We start from the raw sequence: 15,898 nt of genomic DNA on the forward strand, positions 1-15,898 counted from the left end.
TGGGGCAGAAGGAGGTAGAGAGCAATGTTCCCGCTAATTTTTTTCCATTGTGTGCAGAATAAATTTTGTTATATACACCGAGGCACATGTGGCTGTGCACCACCAGAATAAAGACACCTGCCTGGGTGGGGGAAGGGGGGAAGGCTGTGCTAATCAAGGGCAGCATTTGAATCTCTTAGAATCATAGAACCATAGAGCTGGAAGAGACCTCAGAAGGTCAAGTCCAGCCCCTTGCTCTAGGCAGGACCAATCCCAGCGAAATCAACCCGGCCAGGGCTTTGTCAAGCCAAGACTTAAACACCTCTAGGGATGGAGACTCCACTACTCCCTAGGTAACCCAGCCCAGCGCTTCCCCACCCTCCTAGTGCAAGTTTTTCCTAATATCCAACCTGGACCTCTCCCACCGCAACTTGAGCCCATTGCTCCTTGTTCTGCCATCTGTCCCCACTAAGAACAGCCTCTCTCCATCCTCTTTGGAACTTCCCTTCAGGAAGTTGAAGGCTGCTCTCGAATCCCCCCTCACCCTTCGCTTCTGCAGACTAAACTGACCCAAGTCCCTCAGCCTCTCCTCGTAGATCATGTGCTCCAGCCCCCTCATCATTTTGGTCGCCCTCCGCTGGCCCCTCTCCAATGCGTCCACATCCTTTCTGTAGTGGGGGGCCCAGAACTGGACACAATACTCCAGATGTGGCCTCACCAGAGCCGAATAAAGGGGAATGATGACATCTCTGGATCTGCTGGCAATGCCTCTCCTAATGCACCCTAATATGCCATTGGCCTTCTTGGCTACAAGGACGCCCTGTTGACTCCTATCCAGCTTCTCATCCACTGTAACCCCCAGGGCCTTTTCTGCAGAACTGCTGCTTAGCCAGTCGGTCCCCAGCCTGTCACAATTCTTGGGATTCTTCCGTCCCAAGGGCAGGACTCTGCACTTGTCCTTGCTGAACCTCAGATTTCTTGTGGCCCAATCCTCCAATTTGCCTACGTCACTCCGGACGCTATCCCTGCCCTCCAGCGGATCTACCTCTTCTGGGTGGCCACTAAGTGCTCCGCACACAGGGAATGCGAGGCGGGAGGGGACCAGTACCAAAACCAACCCCACTTTGAAAAAAAGGCAGGAAATGTGCCACAAATGAGTAACTCTCCACCCAACGTGCTATGGATTGATTACACCAGACTGCCAGCGAGCCAGCCAATGCCAGCAGCTCCCCACCCAGGTTTCCTCCAGCATGGCTGCAGGGACACTAACGGCCGATAAAAACTGCCCTTTCAAGCCCAGATCAGCCCCTCCCAGACTGCAGGGTGCATTGGCATATTCACAGCGCTCACCTCCAGCGAGGCACGTCCCTACAAGCCACCCTCTCTTCTCCTGAAGCTGCTGCTAAGATAACCAGGGCCTGGAAGCAAGAAGGGGGTTAAACTCTTGAATAACTAAAAGGTTTAAATTTGAATTTCCATGGGGAAGATTTTTAAAGCGGTCTGTGGCAGGGAGGGGGAGTTTCCATCACCCGGCTGCAGGGTGTGACCATGGCGGCAGCGGAAAAAGATGCCAAGTCCATCCATTTCAGAAGGGGGGTTTCTGGCTTCTCCCGTGCAAGCACCCACAGGCCCCGGAGCTGTGCAGGGCTTTGCACAAACGGCTGAGAGGCTCCCAGGACGACTCCGGTGCCAGGGCGTTCCCAGGTCCAGGGGCTCTGCAGCACGCAAACCAGGGTTTGTAATGGAAACGCCAACGCCCCCATCCCCACGCAGGGCACTGGCGAGTGACACAGTGACTCACCCCACCCCACGCCCCAGGACAGGGGAGTGCCGGGGTGGCTAAGACTTGCCTGGGGCCAGACAGCAACCCCGGGAGAAGCCAGTCCTGGAGTCAGCGAACGAACGGCACTGTCATGGTTGCAAAGAATGTAAACACTGGCTCGGCAGCCAGCTGAAATTGCTATTTCCGTCCCGCTCTGACTCACAGGGCCAGTCCCCCAGAAGCCACCCCGCCCAGGAGACACAGCCGAACGGGTTGTGTCACACGCCTGTGCGGGGCTGCCGCCAGCCAGGGGCAGGCCAGTTTGCATGCGAGCCCGGCAGAGGGTGGAACTCGGAGAACAGGGCTGCGCCTCTGTTTGCACGGAGAGGTTTCACCTCGAGGTTTTCCAGGCCTAAGGCTGGTCTCCACCCCCACCCCCACCCCCCCGCCCAGTATTTCCCTCCCGCCCCAGGTACAGACCCATTCTGCGTTATGCAGAGCAAACAGATACGTGCATCAGACCACAGAGGGCTGCGTAGAGCAGGGCTGGGCAAGAGGCGGCGATCGAGCCCCCGGATGGCATCTGGCTGCTTTTTATTCCTAGACTGCTGCCCGGGCTACTGAATTCCCAGATGGTGGCTCAGGCAGCAGGATCCTATTTAAATGGCTCATGGGAACAGCGCTATCCCGGCAGGGGCCACAGCCGTGAGCCCTTTAAATAGCCACCGCACCCCCGGGCGGCTGCCAGGCTACGTGCAGCGGCAGGGCCAGGAGCCGCAAGCCCTTTGCTATGTTTTTAATTCACTGCCTCTTGGGGTTGCCAGATGGTTGAAACAAAAATATTGCCCTCCCCCCCCCCCCCAAAAAAAACACCAGGAAAAAATTCTGTTGGGGGGGGGGGGAAGGGAGGGGAAGTTGTTGAGAGGGGGGGAAAAAAAAGACTCCAAGGACTTAAGCCAAAAAAATATATATATATTTTTTTCAAATAAAACAGCATTAAAACAGCATGTCCCCTTAACAGTGAGTGCAGGGATAGGAACGGGGGAGAGGTTGAGCACTAAGACCCAGGGGAAGCATTGCCCTAGGTCTTTTAGCCATCACCCATTTTGTGCCAGCAGCTTTGGGGATCCAGGTAAGCATGGGGGCTGGGGGTGTTGGGGGCTGGTGGGGCTTGAGGGGGGAGTGGAGGGGAGGCTGGGCACTGATTGTTTGTAGGGTTGCCAGGTGTCCAACATTTTCGCCTCCTGGCCGGGGAAAAAATTCAGAGAACACCGGACATCTCAGGTGTCCAGTATTCTCTGATTTTTTTTTTTAACCGGACAGGAGGCGAAAATACCGGACTGTCCGGGTGAATATTGGACACCTGGCAACCCTACTGCCTCTGGCCCCAGACAGCTCTGGGGGAGGCGAGTCCCCAGCCCCGCCCCTTCTGGGGGGTGGAGCCAGTCTGTGACTACCTTCCACAATTCATGAAGTGGCCCCTCCTCTACAAAAACGATTGCCCACCCCGGCTTAGAGACTACACAGGCAGGCTGTACCGATAAAAAACCAGCTGGTAGAGTGGCCCTCATCTCTGGATTGCTCCCCGGTTATCAGGTCACTTTTTGGAAGCATCACAAAGCAATTCTAAGAGTGGCAGAAGGGAGATCGATACGTGTAGACTGTCCAGGTTCGCTTCCTTTTGCCCAGAGAGGAACGCAAATCATGCTGATGAAACCTTGCCCTGTCCCAGTTCCACACCAGGGCCTCTCCCGCTCTGGTTCAGAAGACAAGAAACATGCACCTGATTAAGAAAGTGGCAGGCTCTTCCCTCCCACCTTTTTTAATTAAGGAAAGTCAATTAAATCAATTGGCCCCACTTCAAAACTAGGTCTTGATTACGCAACGCTACTGTAAATGGGACATCGACGGAGCAGGAGGTGTCAGGAGAGGAATGCAGCTTGTTTCTAAAAGTCACCGCTCAGACAGTCAGCCGAGGGGCAGAGACGAGCCTGCAGCCCCACATTTAGGCCGTAGTTTGCTCACCGGAAGCCCACCTGGAAACCAAGCTGAGTTCTAGGGGAACCGATGTGCACGGCGATGGTTGCAAAGCGCATCCTGGAGCGGACTGGCAGCGGTTTTATTTCACTCCCTCCCCTAACAGGGGAGCCGTCCCAGGGGTGGTCCACGGAGAAGGTGACTCGAAGCCCGGGCAGCCAGTCTGACTTTCCTCAGCCCTGCAGCACCAACACGTTGGGAAATCCGGCTCTTAAATACGGAAAAGCCGGGTTGTCCTATTTGTGCAGGAGGTTCCCTTACGGTGAACACGGGAGAGGAGGGGGGCGAAGGTCACGCACTGGGAGGCCAGAGCAGGGGTTTTCCAGCTTTTTTCCTCATGACCCAGCTGAAGACAAATGCTGATGCCGCGACCCAACAGAATGGAACTCCAGGGGCTCCAGGCTGGGGCTGGGAATCAGAGCTTTGGGGTGTAGCAGGGGGCAGGGCTGGGGCAGGAGCAGCTCCTGATCAGTGCTGCAGTGGGGGGGGGGGGGAGGGGGGACGAAGGCAGCTTCCTGCCTCTCCTGGCACCGCAGACCCTGCTGCGCCCCAGAAGCGGCCTGCAGCAGGTTCTCAGCCAATGGGAGCGCGGAGCTAGCGCTCGAAGCAGTGCCCGGAGCCCGGTGCGCTTCCTCCCTTCAGGAGCCGGCCGGCCACTCCTAGGGTGCAGCGCAGTCTGTGGGGCCAGGCCAGGCAGGCAGCTGCCTTAACACCCCCCGGCCACCTGATCCTCCTGCAGCCACGAGCCCCAGGGCCCGGCCTTCCACCCCCCAGTCCTGGGTTCCGGCCTGTTTGAAAACCTCCGGGCTCGACTGCTGCCCCGGGGATACAGCACAAAGGCGTTTTGAATAGTGAAGAAATAAAAATGGGGACACCAACAAAGCAGGCGGCTCGCCAGCCTGCGTGCCCCGAAACGCCCGCCGGAGATCAAGCCGATTTCCTACGGCGGGTTAGGAGCCTCCAGCGAAATCCTTTGACGCCGAGCAAAAGGCGCCTGCAGCTAGGAGCGGGCATGGCCGTGCCTCCGAAGTAGGACAGCTCGCGCCGCCAGCGGAGACGGAAGACAAGCCCAGAAAGCGAATTTTGTGCCTTTGTTTTCCCCAGTGGGAAAGCGCTTGCGTGCTGGGACCACGGCACTTGGTGAACCAGGCTGCGGCCGCATCTTCGGGGGGAACGTATCCCTGCCCCGGGTGCGAACAGAGGAACGTTTATCAGGGTGAAATCCTGGCCCCATGGATGTCAGTGGGGTCACGATTTCACCCTGGAAGTCCAGCTGTTCTCAGACCTTTTGGAAGATTGGAGGAGGGGGGCTGTCTGGAGCTCCTGCTCCATTTCATCTCGGCGGACGTGCTGGTGATCTCCCGGCCTTGCACTGGGTAGACACTGAGAAACGGGGGCTGGAGCGCAGTTCTACTGAGGCTACAAACAGCTGCTCCGCGGACTCTTACGGAACGCAACAGCCCCCAGAGAGCTATTGTAACCGCCAGCGGGCAGATTTGAACCTGGGACCTTAGGAGCCGAGTATAGGAGCCTCTACCCTCTGAGCTAAAAGCCAGCTGGCTTCCAGCCCATGCTGTAGAGGTCTCTTGGTCTTAACTGTTGCTCAGTAACCACACTTGGGCTATGTCTACACTCGTGGCTTCTTGTGCAAGTAATATGCAAATGAGGCTAAGCGTGGAATATTGCGAAGCCTCATTTGCATACCTAATGAGCCACCATTTTTTTCAGAAGAGGCTCTTGCACAAGAAGACGCATCTACACTGCCCCTTCTTGCTCAAGAAAAACCCTCTTGCGCAATGCCGTTCTTCCTGAAAAGTAATAGGTGTGTAAGCATTGCGCAAGAGGGTTTTTCTTGCGCAAGAAGGGGCAGTGTAGATGTGTCTTCTTGCGCAAGAGCCTCTTCTGAAAAAAATGGTGGCTCATTAGGTATGCAAATGAGGCTCAGCGATATTCCATGCTTAGCCTCATTTGCATATTACTTGCACAAGAAGCCGCAATTGTAGACGTAGCCTAGGTGTCTGGGTTACACTATTCTAACCGCACATCGCACCAACTCGGCCCCCTCTCAGCGTTAGACGCGTTGTAAAACCCAGCCTCCAAGCGGCAGCTCCCAGCGGCTGAAATGCAGCAAACGGTACAGAAGGGATCCCGGTGAAGGAGCCGTTTGGTTTCAATAGCGACACCCCCACTAAGCAACAAGAGTCTAGGACGCAACTGTTTCCACCCATTCTAAAAAGCAACAGGGAGCAAGACCAACGCGTCATCCATCTGCAGTTGGGGCAGGGAGCGGGTGGGTCACTCAGCCCCGTGTTTGGCACCAGCGTGGTCCACACACGCCCTTTCCTCTTGCAATGCTTTGCCACAATGTCATTCTCCACAGCTCTCAATGAAACCAAACCAAAACACCCCCACACAGCATTTGCCAGAGTTCTATTAGCAACACACACACCAGCCCTAGGGACTCTGCCGGAAAGCAGAGACGGAAAACAATCATCTTTGCGGCTGATCAATTCTGGCCCATCCTTTATTGTCATCCAACAATTAGACAGAGTTTAATAGGCTCTAGATTCTTTATTTTAAGAAGAGAGAAGCCATAGAAGAGGGCACCTGCTTTTTCGCTGCATTTAAAGCAAACTCAAAAGTCTATTAATTTTCCGTAACATTTTTTTAAACTAAGCAGTTGTCAAGCTGCATTTTTACTACTTATATGTTAAAGAGACTCTGCACCAAGGGTCAGCTTCTCTCTCTTTGGCAGCTGCTTCCCTCCAAATACATGCATTCTTCCCCCGCAGTCATCAGCAAATCTCTAACGGCCAATTACCCAGGCAGCTCACACAGGGGAGAAGTAGCGACTATATTCAGGGTAAAGTACTAATTAGCAGACACAGGAGGGCATCAATATACAGACCTCATTACAACGGCAGAGACTCAGCCAGCAAGAAATTACATGAACCTTCTGCTGTTCAGCACTAGTAACTCCAGTGAAGCTGGGGAAAGAAGAGGAAACGATACCTCCTATGCCCAAATGCAGTCGGGGACCAAGAACCATCAATGGGTTAGCGGCATGGCTGCTGTAGATGTCTTCGTGCAGGATACAGAATCTGCTTGTGAGCGCTAAACCTGAACAAGCAAGCCTGTCTGGGCAGAGCAAGTCTCTCCTAGAAGGCAGGTGGAGGAGACTTTCAATTTAAAGGTTCTGGTTACCAGTTTCACACTAAGGCCAGGTCTATACTACTGGAGAAAGTCGACCTAACAGCACAGCCGGCATCAACGTATCTTCGGTTGAATTTCTGTGGCGTCCCTACTGCGGGACAGACAGGAGAAACTCTGTCAACTTCCTTTACTCCTCATGACCTAGTGGAGTACTGGGTTCGACAGGGGCGCCATCAGCTGTTGATTTAGCAGGTCCTTCCTAGACCCTCTAAATCAAACCCCGGGAGATTGATCTCTGGAGCTTCAATCTGGGGGTAAGGGAAGACAAACCCTAAGGCATGAGCAGTTTTATCACAGGAAAAAGGGAGAACAAATCACTCCCCATGTGATGGAACAACGATATCTAGAAAACGTTTCCTGTAAAAATGAAGCACAAGGAGCTCCAAGTTTGTCATGACCTTTTTTTATGGATTCGCAATCACATTTTTCTTACAGTTTAATAAAAAACAACCGCTTGCATGAAAGTTTACAGAAACCAGGGAATCTAACGAGGCTCAAAGTGCTCCCAAAGCAAAAAGGAAGAGACAGACATTTCACTCTAACCTTTCCATCGAGACTTATCAAGTAGTAGCTAAGAGCACAAAGGGAGACGGCATTTAACTGGGAAGTCAACTTACTAATAATCTTCGGCCTGCTTTCCACGTACGCAGGCATATTTTATTTTTGTATATATCTGATCAAATAGCATAGCTGGGAAAGGTTGGAGGTTTCAAAGGGGCAGCTGTGTTAGCCTGTAAGGTGCTGCAGGATCGTTCATTTAAGTTTTTTCAGTTAGATAACAAAAATATAGATGGCATCATGAGCTTTCGTGGGCACAACCCCCTCCCTCAGGTTAGTGCACTTAAGAGGCAAGGAGAGATCAGCCATTTAACTATTCACACAGTGACTCCGTGGGCGTCAGAAAGGTGCCTAATGCATCAACGTACACCACCACGCACTGGATCCCCCAGCACCCGTGTGCAGCAATCTTAGGCCTGCTTCTCTCCTTTCCAGAATCCTATCTGGGGGGGCCATTCCATCTTCTTCCCTTTCCAAAAAGGGCTTTTGTTCTCGTGTTCGCCAGCAGATGTTTGGACGGTGATAAGAATTTGCAGAGCACAGCCTCCCCATTCACTGGCGCTTCCGCCACCCAAAAGGCAGAGACCAGGAAAACAAGCGCCCGTCTGAAATTTGTCAGGCGTATCAAGGTTACTCATTGGACTGAAGAGACTGGCTCCTTGAAAATCAGCCATTTGTTGGGCTGTAGCCAGTCCCAGTTAAAGGGACAGGTGCCTCGTTGAGAGCTCAGCCTTCAAAGGTAGGTAAAGGGGAAGCCCCATCCGGTAGAGAATGTCTTTAAAAAAAGACAGTACAATTTAAGAGTAACTAAAAATAAAACAGAGGGTCCTACAGCGCTACAGAGGCTGGTTAGAAACGACCACTAACAAGGCCCTCTCTTAGCAGGTATTCACTGAACAGCACTCCACAGTCTCACGAAAATATATTTTGGTTATGTAAACAGGAAAGTCTATTTGCATAATAGGTCCTATTTCAACAGGAACACCATAGAGGCTGGGAAAGTCAATACAGGCACGAACAGACAGTCCATCGAAAAGACAGCAATACATTTAAGAAGGTTCTTGGTGTATTTGGACCTTTGGATTTCCACAGGGGAACACGTCCCGCAGATTTTGTTGCTGTTGGGTTGAAGGAGACGGAATTAACATTCAAGTATCAGAGGGGTAGCCGTGTTAGTCTGAATCTGCAAAAGCGACGAGGAGTCCTGTGGCACCTTATAGACTAACTGAAGTGTAGGAGCATAAGCTTTCGTGGGCAAAGACCCACTTCGTCAGATGCATGTAGTGGAAATTTCCAGAGGCAGGAATAAATATGCAGGCCAGGATCAGGCTGGAGATGACCAGGTGGATCCAATCAAGGAGGATGAGGCCCACTTCTAGCAGCTGATCTGGAGGTGTGAATTCCAAGAGAGCAGAAGCTGCTTTTGTAGTTAGCAAGCCATTCACAGTTTTTGTTTAATCCAGAGTTGATTGTGTCAAACTTAAAGATGAACTGTAGCTCAGCAGTTTCTCTTTGAAGTCTGGTCCTGAAGTTTTTTTGCTGCAGGATGGCTACTTTTAGATCTGCAATTGTGTGTCCAGGAAGATTGAAGTGTTCCTCTACAGGTTTTTGTATGTTGCCATTCCTAATATCAGATTTGTGTCCATTGATTCTTTTACATTAACATTAACATTAGCGCTCACTTGAGTCGAAGTGGATGGCAAGCGATTACCAGCAAAACGGGCATGCTCATTCGGACAACGCCTTTCATATTCTTTATGGAAATAGGGTTCTGAATACAAATATGCACCCCCTGGAAAACACCTTATGTAAAATACTTCTGGTGATTATCATTTGAAAAGTCAGAAGCCAGTGACATCAGATCCCTACTTACAAACGGGGTGAGGCAACCCCGCACTAGTTGCTTCCCCCCAGCAGACCAGGGAGACGCGAAGCTAGCGCCCCCCCCCCAGCAGACCAGGGAGACGCGAAGCTAGCGCCCCCCCCCCCCCCCCAGCAGACCAGGGAGACGCGGAGCGGCTTTTCTCAGCAGACACCTCAGCTTGAGAATAAAGGACTGAGGGAAGTGAGGTGTGAGAGAATAAAACTGAGCTCTGGAGAAATGTTTGGCTAGAGTTTCCCCTACAATATGTACCAGTTCCGACTTACATACAAATTCAACTAAAGAACAAACGTACAGTCCCTATCTTGTACGTAACCTGGGGACTGCCTGTATTTTTGTTGGTGCTGAGTTGTCAACGTCAACATTTGATATCTAGCAGCACAAAATAACTAGCAACACAAGTCGCCGCGGTTTGTTAAAACACACAGATAAACACGTGAGTGAGCGGAGGCGCGCTGTGACCATGTGAATTCATCCGCTTATGCATGTTACCACTGTTTTCACCAACGTATACTGCCGCGCGAAGTAGTCCACTACTTGATTATTTCGTGTTATTTGAAAAACGGTCCCAAAACAAAAACCGTGCTATTGCGAAAACTATTGCGTGTTAAGTGGGCACGTGTTAAACGAGTAATTACTGTATTTCAGAAACCTGATGGCTCATGGATAAGACACCGATCTGTAAACAGGTTTGGTTTTCCTAGGAGCCCAGTCTGCAGACAGGGTTAGGTCATGAAGCTCATGGGTGTAGGTCACTGGAACTGGGGTCTCATCAAATTCATATTTCTCCACGTGGAGGGAGGGGGATTGGCCTGCAAACAAAGCCCTCCCACCTTCTGTGCAACCTATTTAAGAGAGGAGCCCCTAAAGCAGGGGGCGGGGAAAATACGGCTGCATCCGGCCTGCGGCCCAGTGCGGTCCTTGGACGGGCTCGCACTGGGGCCAGGGCTGCTGGGGCCACGTGCTCTCTGCAGGCTGCATGCCTCTTGGGGCTTCAGAAACTGGCCAATAAGAGCTGCCTGGACTGTGTCACAGGCAGCGGGGTCCCCCCCAGGGTGTGTGGCGCATAGAGCTGCATGTGGCCCCCGCAGCTGGCTGCTTTGAGTGGGGTGCGGCAGGCAGGCAGCCTGCCTCAGGGGCCCGCTGGGCTGCTGGCCGGGAGCTGCTTAGGTAAAGGCCTCTCAGCCAGAGCCTGCACCGGGCACCCCAGCCCCTAAGGTTGCCAGGTGTCCGGTTTTTGCCCAGATAGTCCAGTAATTGCATCTTCTGTCCAGTTTAAAAAAAACAAAACCCAGAAAATACGGGTCATGTAAAATATCCACGACATAAGGCCAGTGGGGACATTTTCCCCCTGCCGCGTCTGGCAGGGGTGTACGGGAATTTAAAGGCACAGTGACTTTTTTTTTTGGCTCAACAATTCCCCCCGCCACGCTCAGGATTTTTGTGAGACGATATCTGGCAACCCTACCAGCCCCTCCGGCACCCCACTCCCTGCTCCAGGTCCAAACCAAACCTTCTGCTCCCCCTCCCCATTCCTACACCAAGGTCCCCCACCCCAACCTTTCACCCCAGGTCACAACCCCCTCTCAGACCCGCATCCCCTCCTCCAACTTTCCTCCCAATCAAAATCCTCTCGAACCCATAGGCCCTGCGGGACCCTAATGCACTGCCCCAGATCACAACCCCCCACTCCACCCAGACCCTGCCCCCACTCCCCAGTCCTCTACCCCAAACTCCCTTCTGCACCCAACCCCCATTCCAAACCCCACCCCAGCCCTTGATCACTTACCAAATTCCTGCAGGGGCCTCACCTCAAAAGTGATGGCCCACCCCTGCCCTAGAGGGGGCTGCCAGATGTGAGGACACCCCCGGTTACCACCAAGGTGACGGCTGGGAAAATCTAAGAGTGAACCGGGGAAGGGTCAGGCCCAGACTGGGAAAGAGGATTAGAACCACTGGGAGGTTTGTGAGGCTTAGTTGGAGGGAGAGTGAGTGAGTGAGTGAGTGAGGTGTGTGGTTGGTTTCAATTTGCTTAGTAACTTCCTTTGTTCAGGGTACAGTTACTTCTAACCCACTGAAATTCTACTTAATAAAAATCACTTTTGTTTATTAATAAACCCAGCCTAACTAATTGTTACTGGGGGAAGGAAGCAGCTGTTTCCCTCTCTCTTTATGTAAGAAAGAGGGCAGATGCTATGAGTTTACGTCGTCTAACACTTTATACAGAGGGAGATCGTTGCTCTGGAGTTCAGGTCCCACCGGGCTGTGCAGCTGGGTGCGGAGCAATGTATGTTCCTGCAAATTTTTCCATCCATGTGCAGAATAAGTTTTGTTCTGTGCACCCAGGCACGTGCACCACCAGTCAAAATACACACTGCCGGCTGTGGGTGCTTTGCCAGTCAGCTGGGGAGCACCTGAATCTCTCCTGGGCGGATTCCCAAGCGCTCTACTTACAGGGAACACTGGTGCGGCGGCAAAGTCCCTGTGATGGAGCTTTCTCAGCCGAGCTGATCACAGGGCCGCTGTTACGCTGCACTGGGCTGAGAGCCCAACCCTGGGTCAGTGCTGGAGGCAGCCAGAGAGCCAGGCTCAGCAGCACAGAATCAAGAGTGTCCCGCTGGACAAGCCAACAGCCCTCTAAAATAGACACACGAGCTCTGCGCGTTCAGCCGGGATTCCCGGTCAAGAGTCAAGCAGCTAAACTTCCCATGTGCTGTCCTCAGCAATTCCTCTCTACCCACAGGGCTTCCCAGGCAGCAGGTGTGCGGCTACTCTTGCCATGCAGCTGAAGAGAGGCAGGGCAGCCAGCCACAGGTGGAGCTCAGAGAGGAGAAGCGGAGTCAGCTTGCAATGTTCCCTCTAATTTTTTCCATCCGTTGGCAGAATAAATTTTGTTAGGTGCACCGAGGCATGTGCACCACCAGTAGAAACACATGCTGCCGGCAGTGGGTGCTCGGCTAATCCGCCGGGCAGCACTGCGATCTCCCCTGGGCGGCCGCCTAGGTGCTCAGCTTACAGGGAACACTGCTCCGTGTGTCTGCTTTCTGAATCCGGAGTGAGTGCCACAGCTGTGCCTCCAGCGAGATTGCAGGGAGGCCAGCGAGCGGCTCAGTGAGCTGTGCGTTTCAGAACAAAGCAGCAGTGGGAAGCTACAGCAGCAGAGATTCTCTCTCCCTCCTCCGTCCCCAGCAGGCGCCGTTGGCACCGGTCCCCAGTAAACCGGAGAAACATTCAGCTCCAGCCAGGCCAGGATACGGCTTCCTACGCGGACGAGGCACAAGTCATCGCTCCAGCCGACTAGCTCCTAAGATCACAGGTGCAGAGAGCCCGTTCTGCTGCCAGGTCAGGGTTAGCACCAGCGCTGCATCCGGCCCCATCTTAAGTGACTAAGCAGTGGGGTTTGCCCCCCTCCACGGCAGGATTAGCCACGGGACTCAGCATGGAACTGACCCACTGGGCAACGGTCCCCGACCTTCGGCTTGGATTTTCCGGTGCAGCCCACTCGCAGACGTGTTCCACTCGGAGCAGCTCCCCGTGCACCGCAGCGGCGCCTGGCCCCTCGTCCTGCTGCGTCCACGGTCGCTGCCTCACCCCGACCACTGCCCTTGAACATCCCGTCAGCATTTCTGCAGCCATAGGGAGCTGCTCCCTGAGACAACGGCAAATCCAATTAAGAGATGAATGCAAGGCCCAGAGGACATGGCACAGGACGTTGTGCCCGGGGGAGGGGAGCAGAAGCTGTGGAGAGAGGGGTCGCCAACTCTCCCAACAGGGCAGACCGGACACCATTTCCTGCAAGGATGTCCGGTCCATCCAGTTGGGAGAGCTGGCAAGACAGGAGCAGGGCCGGGAGGGAGACAGGCTGGAGGAGCAGCGGGCGGCCATGCAGCTGGCTGGAGAGAAAGTGACGCGTCTCTCCACCTGCCCACTGTGTGGCTGCCCTCCTCCGCTAGTCCCTCTAGCCCCGCGAGTGCCGCTCGGGGAACCCAGGCTGGGTGCTGAGCCCTGGCAGGTGGAGGGGCGGGGAGAGAAGCAGGGGCTGCAGCTGCATAGGGCACCATGAAATTTCGGGAAATCTGGTGCCCCAAGTTTCACGGTGCCCGATGCGGGTGCACAAGCAGAGACAGCCCTGCACCCGTGCAGAGACGCCGCCGCATGAATCGCTCTCTGGGACGTTTTCATCTTTGTCTCAAGTCCTTTTTAGAGACCCTAAAAATAAGGGCAAGAGAACGTCCTTGTCCCAGGACAGAGCGCCCCCCTTTGCTGGACGCATGGCCCTGCTGAGTGAAGGAGGTGTGAATGGGTAAGGCGGAAGGCCAGCACCTCCAGCAACAGTTGCAAAGGTTGGAGAGGGGATGGGAGCCGGGCTCAAGAACAATGGGACCCGGTAAGCGGGCTCATTGAAAGAAGACAAGGCGTCCATACGCCCGAGGAGGCAGCAGCAAGGGCCTGCGTTTGGAAGCCCCCCTCTTTGAAGGTCAATGTGGCAGCACTGAGACACCCCGCAGAAGAAGGCGCCACAGCTGACGAACTGCATCTGCATAGGACGACGCCCACAGATTTTGCATATGCATAAGATGAGATTTGCATGGGAGGGGAGCTACCAGAAATCAAAGGTGTCTTGCAGGAGGACCCCGGGTTTTCGTCTGGTCACCCCTGGAGCACCGATCTGGACCAGCAGAAGCCGGGCCCCCCCATCTAACTCACCTGGCCAGTGAAGTTAGGGGGAGCAGCTATTGGTAACAACAAGGCTCTGTGTGTGTGTGTGTGTGTGTGTGTGTGTGTGTGTGTGTGTGTGTGTGTGTGTGTGTGTGTGTGTGTGTGTAACAACAAGATGGATGGGTGTGTGTAAGTAATATATCATATGCATATGACAGTGCTGACTGCTGTCTGCATTACCAATTAAGGTGGCGTTTTGCCTTATCCCCCCAAAAAGAGCCTGTGCAGAACTGCAAGTACAACACACATCCCAGCTCATTCTCCATGCTAGAATGAAGGCAGGCAGTGTTCTGGTTCTGGGATAGGATCCTTCCTAAGGGGCGGGCCAGGAACCTTTGCCAGGGTTTGCTCTGGCAGGACAGACCCCAGAGATCCCTCGCAGCCCCCAGGAAAAGCAAAGCCGAAGGGACCCTGGTTTATCGTGCATCCCCTCTGCTACTGCGAAAGGGCGTATTTGAAATCTTGCCTCACCAGGGCCGTTTTTAAAGGTTTGGGAGCCGGGTCTTCTCCACTTGCAAACAGCTCCCCGTACAGGAGCTTAAGGGGGAGGGGGGGTATCAGTTTGAATAGAATTCTGTCATCCAGCAAACCGTGTGTCCGAGGCAAATCCCGGAAGGAAATTGTTCCCCGTCTCAGCCGGTAACTTGCTGAGACGAATGAGCGATTAGCCACCCTCGTCTGCTTCCTGTGGCAGACAGACCAAGTGCCTGCGGCAGCAGGGAGCCCTGGGAATGGGGAATCACAATTCCTCTCCACCCCCCAACACACACTTTCTGGACTCCCCATCCCAGTGCGCACTAGGTCCCTACCAGCCTACAACTGCTTGCAACTCCAGACAAACGCTTGCCTTTACCACCCCAAGTGCGTCACTAGGATCGAGGGTCAGGTCTACACGGGGGGAGAAAGTCGACTTTAGATGCGCAACTCCAGCTACGAGATGAGCGTGGCTGGAGCTGCACATCTTAAATCGCATTCCTAGATAAATTAGGTAAAGTGGAGGCATTCACAGAGGTTAGGTTCATCAATATTTATTAGCCAGGCTGGGTAGGAAGGTGCCCTTAGCCCAGTGGTTCCCAACCTTTTGGGGCTGCCGCACACCCGGGGGCGGGGCCACCTATGCGCCACACGCCCGGGGAACGGGGCTGGCCCTGATCACACGGCGGGCACCAGGGCGCCCGCGGGCACCGTGTTGGGGACCATGGCCCTAGCCTGTGTCAGAGGCTGGAAATGGGTGACGGGAGGGATCACTTGATTCCCTGGTCTGTTCATGCCCTTTGGGGCACCAGTCGGCAGACAGGACACATGGGCTACATGGGGGAGGGGAGTAAGAGGGAAAAACATTCCTGTGGACTTCCCGTACTCGCAACACCGTGGAGTACCAGGGGACACCATCCTTCCCCGACCCTCTCAATCGAACCCCGGAAGATCAATCCCCAGAGCATGGAACTCTGGGTAAGTATAGACAAGGCCTAAGTGTTACGCAATAGGCACTTCGGAAAACGTCGTCCCTTGGCCAAGGTCTAGGTGACTTAGAAGCTTTTGTAAAATTTGACTGAAGTTTTTCCACAAGCACTTTCTGAAGACAGTGCCAAGCCCAAACCCAACTGGATCCACCACAACCAAGCACTCTTCACTCAAGTTCCCAGCGAGAACCCTCTTGGGAAAGCCGTACCCAGCTCCTCAGATGGGTCTGAACCGTTCCTCTGTTCATTCTTGCTGTTGCCATAGCAGCTAGGAGCCTTAGCTAC

The 15,898-nt window shown here is 53.8% G+C and overlaps 1 protein-coding gene across 7 annotated transcripts in view; it reads right to left on the reverse strand.

Annotated features, from left to right (window-relative positions):
• BAIAP2 (BAR/IMD domain containing adaptor protein 2) overlaps nt 1-15,898 on the reverse strand; it is a 94,777-nt gene that overhangs the window by 49,434 nt on the left and 29,445 nt on the right. Inside the window, exon 1 of one of the 7 annotated variants that reach the window (XM_075904082.1) lies at nt 1,830-1,920. The exons of the other annotated variants lie outside the window; for them this stretch is intronic. The gene's annotated coding sequence lies outside the window, so the exon portion shown is untranslated. Of the gene's footprint in view, nt 1-1,829; nt 1,921-15,898 lie in introns of those variants that run through there. 7 annotated transcript variants of the gene reach the window in all.

The sequence above is a fragment of the Pelodiscus sinensis genome, chromosome 20 (assembly GCF_049634645.1).
Source record: "Pelodiscus sinensis isolate JC-2024 chromosome 20, ASM4963464v1, whole genome shotgun sequence".
Classification (NCBI taxonomy): Eukaryota; Metazoa; Chordata; order Testudines; family Trionychidae; genus Pelodiscus; species Pelodiscus sinensis.